Source organism: Tinamus guttatus, unplaced genomic scaffold (genome assembly GCF_059628265.1).
Source record: "Tinamus guttatus ecotype Peru unplaced genomic scaffold, ASM5962826v1 Tinamus_guttatus_pri_ptg000503l, whole genome shotgun sequence".
NCBI lineage: Eukaryota > Metazoa > Chordata > Aves > Tinamiformes > Tinamidae > Tinamus > Tinamus guttatus.
This window is the reverse complement of record NW_028289037.1, coordinates 4910060-4924667: the sequence shown is the minus strand read 5'-3', so window position 1 is coordinate 4924667 and position 14608 is coordinate 4910060. Positions and strand designations below refer to the sequence as shown.

General features: G+C 37.0%; 1 protein-coding gene across 5 annotated transcripts in view; it reads left to right on the top strand.

Moving 5' to 3' along the window:
• Positions 1–244: 244 nt before the first annotated feature.
• DGKB (diacylglycerol kinase beta) overlaps positions 245–14608 on the top strand; it is a 326104-nt gene continuing 311740 nt past the window's right edge. For all 5 annotated transcript variants that reach the window (XM_088533501.1, XM_088533498.1, XM_088533500.1 and 2 more), the window contains exon 1: positions 245–317. The gene's annotated coding sequence lies outside the window, so the exon portion shown is untranslated. The remainder of the gene's footprint in view (positions 318–14608) is intronic.

The window sequence follows — 14608 nt, the reverse complement described above, 5'->3', positions numbered from 1 at the left end:
GCGAGCAGCGCGTGTGCGCGGGGTTTGCGTGCGCGCGCGTGTGTCGCCTGTCCCCTCCCCTCCCCCTGCCAGGAAGAGGGTGGGCGATCCGCCGCTGCACAGCCGCTTAAAAACCCGCGGCCAGGGCTGGCGCGGCTGCCGAGTGCCGGGGCGCAGCGATCGGCGGCGCGGGCGCGCGGAGCGGAGCGGGGCTGGGCAGGGCGCGCTGCGCTGCGGCAGCCGCCGAGCCCGCTGCATGGCCGGTCCCCTCGCCGCCCAGGGCGCCGGGAGCCTCGCAGCCCGGGGACGTGTTTTTCCTGCTCCTGCATCGCACTGCAGTAAGTTAGCGAGGCGCTGGCAGGCGCGGAAGCCGCGGGGCTCTGCGCGCATCGCTGCGTGCGTGTGTGCAGAAGGGGGCCAGGGGCAAAGTTAGAGCTCCGCGAGCCGCGGTGCGTTGGTGGCTGCTGGTGGCTTTGGCTGGTGGCCACCGCCGCTTCATCTCGTTGACCCAGGCCACTTTGCCCAGCCGCGGTAAATGTCACCGAGCTGCCCGGACTCCACTGAGAGTCGCCTACAAAACACTGGACTGCTGAAGCATGCGGAGCGCGTAAGGACACGGCGAGTGTTGGAAGTGAAAGGTGCGGCTGGAAACTTGCGCTGTAAAAATCGGTCTCCTGAAACTTCGCGTGGTGATGTGAAAGGTTCTATAAAAATATATTTTAAGGGAAAAATTAAAAATGCTGTGCTAATCCTCTGAACAGCTGGGTGTCTGAAGTCAATATAGCTTATTCGTGTTTTACATAGTCCAGTGTTGTTCTGATTCATTCTGTTGAAAAGCATCTTATTATAGTACAGTTATGTTTTCCACTGGAAGTATGCTATTATAGAAAGAAAGGGATGACAGGTATTTTCAGAAGATTACTGTATCAAGTATTCTTTCCCTGGCCAAACAACGGGATTATAGGTTCCTCAATTAATTCTCATTTATGTTGCAGAAACATAATGGAAAGGAGAAATTTTATTAGTTTTCAAAAGCATTTTCTTTAAGGCACATACACCTCTGCAAGAAAATTGAACATGCTTGTAAAATACAGATCTCGGAAGGAAAGGGAATGCAACAGGATGGGGAAAAAGCTACAGTTCTTTCAGGAAAAAATATATTTTAAAAGTCTATAAAAGTTTTTAAAAAGGAACTGTATATAACTCTTGTTTAGGTTAAATGACATAACAAGACTACAGTTCTTATTATTTGCACTTCAATATATTGCTTCGGTATTTTAATATATCATTATAGCTCAGAAAAAAAAGCTATAAAAAGAGTATAATAAACATTCCCAGATGACCAAAATTCTGCTGTGCTTTACAGATAAAGCAACAAGAAAGAAATTATTTTTCTTTTTCCCCTGCAGTGACAATCCAGTATTGTTTAGTGCCTGAAACACATAGCTTGCACAGAATGATAACAAGCACACAAGTGCTAAGAAACACCTGCCCTTAGGAAGCAGCACTTCCTACTGGGGTGTCAAGTTAGCGATCCCTGGTTCTCTTCTCGAGATGGAAGAGCTTTCTCATTTCTCAGGATGGCAAAGGCCTGAAAAAAATAGCCATCAGTCTTAAATGGGTATGCAGCAAGGTATTTATTTATTCTGTGATTTGAAAAAATTTGGGGTCGAAATCTATTCCTCTAATTTAGATTTCTAAATTGGTTGGAGTTGCTGCTGTTATGCAAGCTTAGAAAACCTGCAGTTTCTTATCCATTTTAGGAAGAAGAAATATATGTGGATGGTTTCTGCAAACTGAAATAATCTTTGTGTATAAACCTATAGATATGCCTTAGTATAAAATATTCAAAGAATGTTATGATGCTCAATAGAAATACTAGTTATTTTTGAAGAGCTTATGCAACTTGGAAGTAAGAAAGCCAATAAAGCTGGTATGTGATACTTTTCCAAATGTAAATTGTTTTTAAGGATTTTGTGTCAACTCCACCTGAGAGTCGTTCAGGTGAGGCTTCATGAGACAGGTCTGGGTAGCGCCTGATGAAGGAATGAGATCCCAAGAACAGGAATGGAGAGAATGGTACAAGGGTTGTAGGAAAGTTGCTAGAGCAGCATTTCGATAAAGCAGGCTACGTATACTGGATATCTATGAGGAAACACTGGATAAACTTCAAAGGCACAGAGGGCTCAACCTCCGCTTCATGCATGTATGACAGTAGCTCTGAGATCTTGCAAAAGACACCTGTAGAATGAAAGGCAAATGGTTTAAGCTATGCTTTATAAATAATTAATTCAATACATAGTAAAAAGTGTATCTAGATATTACATAGTGTTTCATTCTCTTTGAATTACTGTGACCTTTTACACTTCATCGGTAAGTTAAATGTTCTGAGCCTAATTTTATTAGGTCTTTTTAAAGCATCACTTATTTCTGATGTTTTTCTCTCTTCTAAAGCTAGCTTTGTTGCAAAGACATTTTTACATAATTATATTAGTATTCATAGTGTATCTTCTGAACTTTTGTGAGGGCAAGAGTCATGAACTGTTGTGAAAAAAAATATGACAAGATGTTCCCAACACATATATAGAATAGTGAAGAGGTGACAAAAATCAGGAGGAGTCAGGGAAGGGGGAGGAATAGAATACCAAAAGTGGAGATATTATTTTGTGGTTTGGTGTACAACAAAGAATTCCAGCCTGACTTTCCAGTGGAAAGGAGAAGGTACTTGGGAATGTCTTTCATTTATTGCATAGTTGTGATATGAAATCTGAGAGGGACACCGAGAGAGTGTGATGCTACTGTGGGACAGGACAGGATGCCAACTTTCTGAAATCCATCATCCCTACCCTTTTTTAGCTTTTAGGTAAAGTTTGCAACCTATTTTCAAGACTTGCCAGTTGATCTTCCCACTATCACTACTGTCTTGGACAACAAAGTCAATAGGATAACACATCAGGCTTTTCCTTTTTTTTTTTTTTTTTTTTTTTTTCTGCTTGTGTACCTGTGCACAATGAATTTAAGTGTTATTTGGTAGGAACGGTAACATTTCAAATGCAATTGAATCAATAATAGGAGATATGAAAGGTTAAAGAGAAACAGTAGTTCTTTCTGAATAAATTCCATGTAAAGGATTTGTTGACTTTTCAATTGCAAGTTTCTTGAGTCAAACTCTTGACCACTGTTTCCTGGAGCATTTATGAAACAATTAATAGCAATAATATGAGACCTATTAGGATTGTCTTTAGTTGCACATTTATTAATTTTTAATTTATTAAGTTAATGTTGATTTATTAAATTTAACATTAATTTATTGAATTAACGTTAATAATTCTCTATTTGGGCCAAACAGACTAGCTGTACGGTAAAACAAGCTAATTCATTGTGTTAAAAGAAAGATTAAGAAGTGACCTGGGGTGCCTCCCCAAAGGTAATTATATGTTTGTAGTTACATTTAATACCCTGTCCACAAGAGTAGGAAACAAACAAACAAAACCTTGCAAATCTGGGCTTTGAAATGGATATTATTGGTCTATTCAGCTTGACCTAACTTCCATCACGCTAGAGGCAATTTTACTAGGGAGAGAAGTGATTTGATGCATGTCTAGGCATTTTGTGACAATTTAGCAAGTAGAGAAGTTTTTTTTTTTTTTTTTTTTCCCTTTGAGTCAGGGTGAGTAACTGTGCCCAAACAAGCAGTAAAGCAGCTTTATGCAATCTAGAACACATTTTCCTCCCTTTTTAATTGCTTCTGAAGAAAAATAGAAGATTTCTCTGAACAATGTTTGCAGCATTTTAGCCCTGAGGGCATATATTCTTATTTAGTAAGTTTGCCACAAGTTTGAAAGCATAACAAATGTAAATATTTTGAGGCTGCTTTAATTACTTCATGTCCAACTCATTAGCACCATTTTGGAATGCAAATGTACAACTCTGACACCATTGTGCTGCCCTAAACTATTTAAAAATTAAATAAAACAAAGAAAAGCAAACTTACAAACACATTTGTCCGTTTTAGACTTCTAAGTGTTAGAACAAAACAATTTTTTATTTTTAGATAATGCTAGTGTTTTGTTATAATAAACTTATTATAAACGTGTTGTTATGTTTAACATATTATTTTAAATTTTTGTTACAATAAAATGACATGTAAATACCTTTTGTTGTCTTTTAAACCTTTTTCTTTTCAGGAATGGACTGTTTATATATGCTGGCATAAATCTTTATTTCTAGTTACTGTAAGTGCCATGAAATGCTTTTAAATTTGACTTTCAGTCACGGTTTGATTACCTGAATTGAAATGATCATTTTTCATTGTATTCAGTAGGACTCGTAGCATGAGCAAAGGATACAAATGGTGAATGCTAATCAGCTCTTACTCATGTGTAGTAGTGAGGAGTTCATTCTCTAGATGTTGCAGTAGAGAAAAAAAAAACCCAACGGATGAGTGTAATGCACTTTTCACAGAAGTTAATGTTGTGCTGTGCACATCATACTCCGAGTCCTCTGCTGTGGCACGGTTTGCTGCCCTTGGGGTTTCCTCTTGAGAATTTAGGAAGCATCTGAGTGTAGTTGTGGCTTATTTGAGAACTTAAGAATGCACCAGGATAATAAAAAATATATTTTTTTCCTTTATCATCTAAATCATATTGTGTGAAGAAAAAAAAAATAGTGCTAGTCAAATTTATTCTTATAGGTTTAAGTTTGTCTGCAAGTGGACACTTCCAATGCTTGTATTTGTTCAACTTTGGAAAGAAGCTGCAATATCCCATAGTCTGTATAGGGCCTCAGCCCTGCACACTATAGAAGAAAGAGTAGGTTTCTCATGTAGTTGTGACTCTGCACAGTTGTGGCCCTAGATGACAAGGACAAGACATAAGATCTAAGCAAAAGATACAAATGTGAAATGCTCATCATCTCCATGAGCCCATGGAAGAATCGTGGATGATACGATGTCGGTGGTCTTTCCTGTCTCTTTTTGGAAGAAGTCATAGTAATTTCTTGTACCTCTGACCTGAGCATAAGTAGGGTGAGTTTTTGCAACCCAAGAAGCAGCAGTCTGCTTTTTTTTTTTTTTTTTTTTTTTTTTTTCTTCCCCTGCTGTAGTCTAATGCCTCTTGCAGAGTTGATTTTCTGGCTTTTCCCACATGAACAGTTGTATTCATCAAGCAATTGGGAGGTAATATTGGGATATAGGCCAGGAAGTTATCTTCAGGCAGCAGGGAGAAAAGCAGCAACAAAAAAAAAGAAAAAGATAAAAGTATTAACAGCGTTCCCCCCTACCCCCCTCCAAAAATGATACTGTAGATAAATGTGGATAGATACATGATTACAGACAGGAACAGGTTAAACATGCAAGGCTAGTTTTAATGGTTGCTGTTATTATTTTTCAAGTTAAGTTTCCAAAGGGTTTTTTTTTCTAAAATTTAAAAGAACTTAAGATAATGAATTCAATGGAAACGTAAAAGTTTGAAAAATAAAGTTGGAATGAATATTTATATAGAGAGAGTGCTGCTTGATTCTTTCTTATACTACTAGTATTTAGCTTTTTTTTTTTTTTTTTTTTTTTTTTTTTTGTGGAGTAATTGTGTTAATTCGGTTATTTTAGATTTAAAAGTTTTGATAATCTTTGAAATGCAATAAGTGGGATTAATCTGTCCTAACTTGGATATCTAAACACCAGCTGGTTACCTCGTGTCTCTCCTCTTACTGCTGAGAGAAGATAAAAGCACCTGCTGAGGGAGATTCTCATTTGAGGATAAGTGTTTAATATAGGTCAGTGGAAGTACACACTGGATGTATCTAGGTCTCTCAAATCGTTACAAAGGATGCGTGGGATGACTACTGCACAGTTTAAGGTCTAATAATATTAAGACATCCAGCACTGCCTGAGATGAACTGAAAATACCAAAATACCCTTTGGCATTTTGTTACCTAGAAGAAAAAAAGTTTAAAGCAAATTTGAAATCCCAAGAACATAGCAAATACTTTCCCATGCATTGCTAAAAACAAACATGAAACAAAATATACTTACCAAATGTAGTGCCTAGAATGGGCTACCGCAGAGAAGGATTCAGTTAAATATCAAAGGACACTTTAAAATATATCTAAATTTAAAATGTACTTCTGAGCATTTTCATCTTTCATCATATCTTGTAAAATTTGCTATGATGTTGTTTTTATCAAAAAAGCCTGTGTGTCTCAGTTACTTATAAATATAATATATTCCAATTATTTTTTATGGAAAATAAACTTGTGAAAGTTATATATTTAATTTGAGATTTGAGAACTGTAAAGAGTTGCTCGGGCATTTACTTTTATTTTGTTCTACATGCCACAGAAACTGAAAAATTAACTTGGAATAGCTCTGTGGTAAATTTAAAATTGTCTACTGCTATTATGCTTTCTGTTTGAGGTGTGAGGTGGGGAAGGAAATCATCAGACACAGTCAGGTTGCCTTTTTGACTTTAAAAGCATGCAGGGAAAGAAGATATCACTTTCTACAACACTATAACTTCTCTGTCAAAGAATATAAAGATTCTACACAAAGTTGTATTTTACATAACAGAAAAAAAAAATGTACTGCTTGCATTAGGCTTAGCACAATTGACACAATCGCTTTTTCATTATAATAGAATGCCTTGAGGAATCCCAGGGAAATCTCCCTGCTCTGGTAAGACTATTCATTTATTTCATCTCTAAGTTTAAAATGCCAGGTAGTTATTTTGTCCCTTGCACAGTAAAATATGACAGTCAGTTATGAAATTGTTTGCTGTTAAATGCAAAATAATGTATCATTTTTAAAAACCCTATATTCAGTCAATGATTGTTTCCTATAAATTATTCAGACATCCAGAAACTATGGAAACAGCTTGTGAGGTTACTTGTGCGATTGATCAAGATTTTTTTCTACTCTTGTGTTATGCCATGTACCATGGAGATTTTTACTTTTGTCTAGTAATGAGAAAAACGGATGGATGATCCTGTACTTTTAGTTGCATCTCTAGTGGACTGGAGGAAATTCATGTTTCACTAGCAAGGATATCTATGAATTCTTATTCAGGTTTGATGCAGGGGAGATCTCTCAACGACAGAAGAATTTGTAGAATCATACAAACATACTCTTCTCAATAACGGTATTTAAGTCATTCAGTCTTATTTCAGTATAGTTTAGAGCTCATATAGCTGTAAACTCCACTAATGTGAATATACAAACAAATTATAGAATCATAGAATGCTTAGGGTTGGAAGGGACCTCTAGAGGTCATCTAGTCCAACCCCCCTGCACACGCAGGGTCACCTAGAGCACGTGGCACAGGACTGTGTCCAAGTGGGTTTTGAAGATCTCCAGAGAAGGAGACTCCGCAACCTCTCTGGGCAGCCTGTTCCAGTGCTCTGTCACCCTCACTGTTAAGAAATTCAAAGGAATTTGTATTTTTAAAGAACATCCTACACACTCCTACAGGTTCTAGGCAGTACTTCCTATGACCTTATTTAATTTCAGGCCACTTTACTGGTCAACTCTGGTCTGGTGACTTCTAGTCACCTTTTAGACTTTATACTACCACCTCTCAAAATACTATCCAACTAAAGGATCTATCTCTATTTACATGCCTCCATCGTGTAGAGATTTGAAAAACATGCTCAACTGATTTTTTAACTCATCCTTAGTTTAGCTGCCATATTAATGGATAAGGAAATAAAACATTTGCAAAATCCAAAGCAAATTATAAAGCATGGATTTATAAAGACAGACATTTCAGTATTGAAACAAAGTCTTCCTTTGTATTTCTGTACTAAAGTCAAATCCAAATATTCTATGTATCCTGACAGGTACTACTCCTTAGATTTGCTATGAGGTCAAGGACTGAGTCTTCTTGCATTGTTGATGTGCTTGGCCAGCTTTCACTGGAGAGCATCCCAACGAGGCAAAGTTTGCCAATTTTCATGCACAGATATTTTTCTTGGCGTGTTCTGCAGTTTTCATTCAGATTCAAATGCTTCATCCCTTTGCCTTGGAGATTATTAATCTGTAATTTATTCAGGAAAAGTTTCAATGCTCCTCCCCTTGTCTTGTTTACTGCTCTCATTCTTTGGAAATGCAAATACATCTTTGCCATAGCAGGTGCCATCTCTTTGAAACTCTGAGCAAACTAGTAACCCATAGAGGATAAAATGATGTTCATTTCCTAGGGAATTGGTATGTGTGTCTCAATATAAAGGTCTTCCATACTTGCTCAACCTTTTGTTTTCATATCAACATGCATATTGCCAATAATACTTGATAATTGCCTATAAATACAAATCACATTTTCCAGCTTATTATTATTGTTTTTTCAAATCAAATTTGTTTTTCACCCTGGTTAAGATATATGAACACCAATTCTTTTTTTTTTTTTTTTTTTTTAGTGATACCTTGACATTTGCAGAGGTATAGATTTCTTTTTTAGACAACTTGAAGAACTGAAGAAGGGAAAGGAGAGAGAGACACTTTGTGTCAGCATAACCTTTATGTCTCAGTACTTTAAACACTCCTTCTCTGAAGGGAACAGATATAAACAACATAATGCAAAGACCTTTAGCTATTGTCATGGAGCTCTTTGTGAAGTTTAAAATAGATTCTTCCTTTTGAAGAGTTGATAATGCAGACTTTGTTCTCTAATATAATTCCGGCGCCATTCAGTAAATGTGGGATTCAGTAAATGACTACATACATAGGCAATTAAAATATAAAGGAATATTTTTGCTTAGTTATTAGCTGGTTATTTTTGAAAGCACTACATACTGCCAGTAAAACTTGTTGTTTGTATGGCCCAATATGGTCTGGGAAATGTTTGAATATATGTGCCAAATTAGTAAACACATTAGAGTGTGGTTAACATTGTAGCATTTATTTTGTCACAGACAAAATCCATACTGCTACCCAGTGTTGTTTATATTTTTTTCTGTGTGTGTCTGTGTGAGGAAACATTCTGCACCTTGTCTATCATAGCGGCATATTCATATCCACCTAAGAAGAAGGCAGTATTACCAGGACAGGTGAATGGGGTCATTCTCCACCCCTCTTACTGGAACCAGAAGGATAGCTTTACTGGGTCAGATGAGAGGTCTGTCTAGCCTTCTCTGTCTCCTAACACTGTGGTTGTAGGGAAGGCTATAACAGTAGGACAAGCATCTCCAGAGCACTCCTCCAGGGTCCAGACCTTCACACGCATTTGTGATTTTGTAGATCTCTCTGATATTCCCTTGTGTCTTTTCTAAGATGGAAGACTTTTAGTTATATTAATTTATTTCTCATGAACAAAATGTATTTTTTGTTTGATTTACAGTTCTACTCTTAATTGATTTGGAGACCCAGAACTCCGTATGTTATTCAAAATGGAAGCACAGTGAGGAACTATACACTCCTGGGCACTGCTCTGGTGTTTCCTGATTAGAATTCCAAAATTTCATCCCTGATAGATAACTCATCAATGATGAGCTCAGTGCTTACACTCTGGGTATAAAGTTAGGTTTGTGTTTTTCCTTTTTCATCGCTTTATATTCATCTATGCTGAGGCATATGAAACTCTTCCAGTGGGCAGAGGAGGCTAGCATTAACTATGTTATTAAGCATTAACTATGTTATTAAGGGTTAAGCAACAGAATGGAGAGTTTGGCTATTAGGATTTTTTCAATGGTGGTGCTTAGAGGCATAGGATGGAGAGATGGTAACTGTGGGGGTTCAATGCCCCTGTTATACCTAAATCCTGTTTCTGTTCTCTAAATCCTTTCCTTGATCTAGCCTCAAAACATCATGGTATCAGTGTTGCACATTTTTAAGTGACATACAGGACTTTCATTTATATGAATTGGGCATGACAGGTATGTGATATTTAGTGGTGTGTGGGTAATAATAAGTAGAAGAATAACTTGACTGGGAATCTTACATTGGGAACATTTTTTTGAAAGTAAAATGCATAGTATGAGTAAAATAAATTTCAAAAAACAGTTTCATAACATTCTAATGAAGAGTATTTCTTGAATGAACTTATTCATTTAAAGAATTCTTAGAATTGCAATTATGTCCTAAAAAAATACTTCAAATGTCCTTTTTTATTATTTCTTTGTTCTTACTAAAAATAATAACCTAATACAAGAGAAGGTAAAAAAAAATCAACCGTCTGCTGTGTAATAGGTAATATCTTGACTTTTTCAATTTAGAACAGGTGTGACTATACTACATTATACAAAATCTTGTACTGATCACATACTGAATAGGAATATGCCATCAAACCTCCATTGTGTAATGTGATCATGACTAAATTTATAGCCATCAGAAGGTAACTACTATGGTTTAATTGCCTATAGGAATTAGAGTTTAGAGGAGGCATTTAGAGAAATAGTTCCCAAACAAGTGACTACTGGCTGGGATCACGTTAGTTCTGGATGAAGTCCAATCCCTGACAGAAATGTTATTTTTATCTGGATCATATACCCAACAGCAGTGGGGCTCATAATTAAATGGTGCTGAGTTTTATGTATGAAAACAAACAGCATCATATTCACCCTCTTTTAAGTGAAGACTTATCATGGAAACACATAGCTGGAATGAATCATATGGACCATTGTGTCTAGTTCTTTACAGCTTCAGGAATCTGTATCATAGCTGCTTTATCTGGAGGGGTTCACTGTCCATCAATTTTGTGAACCCTTACCACAAGCCACAGAATGCTTCCCTGCAGTCTGAGAGACCTTACAGTTTATAATACCATCCAAAATATTAAAACAATAATATTGCCAGAAGAAAGAGGGCAAAAATACTGAAACGATCTTAATTTAGAATACAACAGAGTAATCAGATTATGCTTGTACGCCTTCTGTGTTGTTCTGTGAAAGCATTTGAGCAAAACAGTTACTATCATAATTTTTAAGTACTTGTATTCTAAATTTAAACTTTGGAGAAGATGGGAATAAAATTAAGCTTTAATTCGTAAGTATGACTATTTTCACTGGGAATCTGTTTCCAAGAATTATCCTTAATTTGAGAACAAATGTAGTCTTTCTTAGCATATAAGGAATAGTTTTGCAGAAATATTTTTGAAATTGATGGTTTCACAGAAAAACAATTTCTTACACATTATTGTTTATGACGAACTCATCATTATAAATAATGTTCAAAACTAATAATACTTAAAAATAACAAAGCATATGGATAGCCATGCATCTTCATTTCTTTAATCCCTTTGTGACAATTCTGTGATGTTATATGCATCTTATATGAAATACCAGACAGTGTTTCAATATATTTTGCAAATAATGAGATAGACTCTTGTCATTAACTCAAAAAAGCATACATTTGATAATAACCACTGAAATTTTCAGTGATCTGGACTAGTAAAAGTAAGGAATGATGAGCACAGTCAAATGATAGGCTGACATCCTGCTTTTATGGATCCTGTCTTGCTTTTGGTGCCTATTTGACTATGTAGTTGTTCTTGGGCTTTAGACTGACAACTTGTAAAAACTGTAGTAGAAGTAAAATTTAGGAGGAAAATTTAGGCTTTGGTTGTGTTGAAAGCATGGTTTAGTTAGAAAGAATTGTGTTTGTTATTAACAGGCAAAATTTATAGTTATTTTCTGTGAATTTTCCCCAAGCTATATTTGTATATTATGGCTCTAATACTAGAAAATGTATAGAAATCTTTCTCCTTTTAAACTTCTAATCATCCTAGAGAGTCAGTTCAGGATTTAGAACAAAAATATTTCATGATTTTGGAGCTGTAGATTACCTGCCTTCTGCATGTGGGGCTTCCACTGATATATGTGGAAATTCCAGTCATGTGGATCAGTGATACTATATAGCTTTTGAGGTAGGCTTTGGTAAAGTGATTTTTCTGTTGGTGACATAGGAATTGGTAGGGACTTGTATTTGAAATGCCATTTTTAGTCATAGCTTCCTTTTAGAGAACCAAAGCCAAAAGATGTGTGGACCTGGTATTTAAGTAGTTTTCTAACCTTAAGATTTTTAGCTAGACAGTTTTCCTCAAACCAGACGTGCACATTTAAAAGAAGAATTATATGTAGATGTGAAGATAAGATCTCTTTTGGGGTTTTGGACAAAAAAAATGCTTGAACTGATTTTTTTTTTTTCCTTTTTAGCTAAGACTTGTTAATAGTGTAATAAATGTGTTAATAGTCAGGTATGCTTTATGTTAGCTTTGTTAGCTTTTATTTTTATTTATTTATTTATTTATTGTATTAGTGCCATGGTGGTAAGAACCTTAGAAACACCATGGAAATGTACTAGCTCAACCTGGGGAATGCTTTTGTTACTATTCTATATTTCTTACACTACACAGGGGTATATACTCATGTAAGTGAGTGATGTATGGAAGTCTTGTAAAATAAAAATGTTAATCTATGCCCCTTCCTAAACCATTATTTTAGGGGAAGTGAAATATGTGACAGAAGTCAGCTTGAGCTTAACTCAAGAGTTACCTTGCTGTCTACCCCTTTTATAGCATTTCAGAAAAAAAATCCTATTATGTTTTCTATCAGAGACCTTAATATGCCTTGGGGATCAAAGTGTGTTGGGGGATCTCAAACATGCTTAGGAAACCGACATTCACACCTGGCGGTGCCTACAGGGGAAGGTACTGCAGAAAAGGTAGCTGGTGGAGTAGAAGTTGTTTGCCAGCATTTTTTCCCCCATAATGGGAAGAACTAGCTTATCTGGGAAAGGAAGGAGAAAAAAAAAAAAGACAGAATTCCAAATATGCCCATTTATTTATTTATTTATATCTTGCATAAATGGCGAGGGCTTTTATTTTCTTCTCAAATGAGATTTTGATAAAAATTCAGGATAACTCTGCTGTAAATTCCTAATTTGCTTTTACTGTACATCCTTTCTTTTGCAGCCCGTTTCTGAAAACATCTGGTGTGTACGGAGATAGTCAGGGGAAGTTGTAATTTGTTAGCATCCGATTAGCAGCAGAAAGGTGCTGATGGGATCATCATTTCTTTATGTTCTGGGATTTTTCCGTTTTAAAATATTTAAGTTTCTACTTGAGATGATTGCATGAGTTACAATGGTATGTGAAAACTCAATCCACACACATATTTACCAAGTACTAGGACAAAAATTTTAGCTTTTCGTAAAAGAAGTGAATAAGCCCTAGGCAAATTTGAGTGATTCCACATTCTTAGAATGATGGAATAGACAGTATAATTTTGTGGAAATGACACTCTGAGGATTGCCTCTTGAAAGAGCCAAAGTGCTACCGTTAAAGATGGTTTGTGAGAGCAAACAACAGATTGACTGCCAGAGCACAGCCACAGAAAATAGTTGGTGGGAATAAGCACACACAGTCAAACAAAATCTGTTGCTGGCTCTGCTGTACGTGTGCGAGATACTTGCAGTCATTCCCTTGGTAGGTGAAAGCATAGTGGGAAATGGTTGTGTGTGCTAGAGGAACACTGTGGGAATCCTGCATTGTCACTGAGAAAACCTGATTCCATGACGGAAGTGCTGGGATTCTACTGAGCTGGGGAATCACCAATGCATCCATGTCCTCTCCCCTTCTGCCAAATGTGAGAGCTGGAGGTGACCAAAACCAACGTGTGTCTCAGCAAGGGTGGCTCTCAAGCTGCAAGCAGGGCAATGTGCTATGGTTATGGAAACGACAGAATGTGAGGGGGATTTTTCCTGTGTGAGGGGATAAGTGAGCACTGAGCAAACTCCAGAGCACAGGATTAACAAACAAAATGTTGTGCTGAGTGTTTGAGCAACATCTAGTTAGAGAGAGAAGGATGTGGTGCTGTGCTCGGCAGGAAGAAGCCTCATGGGATGAAGGCTAGACTGGGAGTGGAAAGTGCAAAGACCATTTGACAAGTGAAAGAAAGCTAAGTCTTCATGTCAGTTTGGGAATTGCTGCAACTTCATGCCAGTTCGTTAGGAAATTTTTTATGATGTTTTGCACATCACTATTATTACTAAAATTTCAATTTAGACCCATTTTGACAGGGAGATCATCTGCACGATTGAAGCACTCCTAAATATAAAGAAGGTGCTCCCTACATTGTTGATTTTCAAAAAGAAATCTCCAAACCCTGAACACCCATTTGAAATGTGTACTGCAAAAATAGCTGTATCTATGTATAGTGTAAAGGAGGTTTTGTTTGTTTGTTTGTTTTAGATTCAGAATGCCTTCTATGTGGCATAAAATTATTATCACAGAATGGTTGAGGTTGGCAGGGTCCTCGAGAAATCAACTAGTCCAACCCCCTGCTCCAGCAGGGACATGTAGAGCATGTGGTGCAGGGTTGCATGTGGTACAGGGTAAAATCCAGGTGCCTCTGGCTCTGTAGAAGGAGACTCCACAACCTCTCTGGGCAGCCTGTTCCAGTGCTCTGTCACCCTCACAGTAAAGAAGTAAAGGAGAATATTGAAGTTCTGTGGTAATGTTGTTACTGTCACCTGGTGTTATACTGGCTATGCCATCATGTGTGGACAGCGTGGGTCAAAGAATATTACTCCTTTGAACTTGACCAGACCACTTGATGAAAAAATACTAGTATCCTGAGAGCACTGGTAATTCTGAGAAAACATTGGAAACATTCTTATACAATAACAGCTTTATAAAATTAACAG